Source organism: Mandrillus leucophaeus, unplaced genomic scaffold (assembly GCF_000951045.1).
Source record: "Mandrillus leucophaeus isolate KB7577 unplaced genomic scaffold, Mleu.le_1.0 Scaffold1021, whole genome shotgun sequence".
NCBI classification, from domain to species: Eukaryota; Metazoa; Chordata; class Mammalia; order Primates; family Cercopithecidae; genus Mandrillus; species Mandrillus leucophaeus.
Window position 1 is genome coordinate 41,285 of NW_012098333.1, and position 743 is coordinate 42,027.

The 743-nt window shown below is 58.0% G+C and overlaps 1 pseudogene; it reads left to right on the forward strand.

Moving 5' to 3' along the window:
• Window positions 1-291: 291 nt before the first annotated feature.
• The window catches only part of LOC105537229, an 18,285-nt pseudogene continuing 17,833 nt past the window's right edge, over window positions 292-743 (forward strand).

Consider the following 743-nt stretch of genomic DNA (forward strand, 5'->3'; position numbering starts at 1 on the left):
GGTCACAGTGGACACGGGAGGATGTGGGAAGGCTGGGGAGGCTGCAGTTTCAGAGAGAAAGCTCTCTCCTGGAAAGCCACTCTCCTAGTCCCACAGAAAGGCACCTCTGTGCAAACCTAGGAAAATGATGGGGCTGGGACGGGGCCTGGGAACATGCATTTCCACAGACCACCCGGGGTCTGGTTCGGGGCCACACTTGGAGAAATACTCACCCAGGCCTCTAATGAGACCCTCAGAAGAAAGAGAAGCCAGGACTTAGGGAAGGCAAGAGGGCCCCTCCAGCAAGGGGACATGACCACAGCCAAGGCAGGGATTCTGGGGGTCGGTGACCGACCCATCTTCACAATGAGGGGCCCAGTGTGGGAACACCCCCCAACCACAGCAAGCTCTGAGTCTTTGTGCTCCCCCAGTTTTGAGGCCAGGATGTAAACTGTGATCCTGTGTGGCCTGGGGTGAGAGACAAGACACTGCGCCTCCGTTTCCTCACCTGTGAAGGCGGACATCGCCTCGCTGGAGAGTTTTCTAAATGTGAGGTTTGGAGACAATGCCTGGCACACAGGAGGCTCTTGGTGACCACTGAGTGTCAGGATTATCACCAGTGCTTTTCCTGTTCTCACCTTCCTCATGGGGAGGAGGTGCCAGACCCTCTCCTGCATCCTCCTGCAGGCAGGGGCCAGCGGGTCCAGGATGAGCTCCCGGAGCTGCTCCTTCCTCTGCAGCTTCCACACCAGTGGGTGGATCAG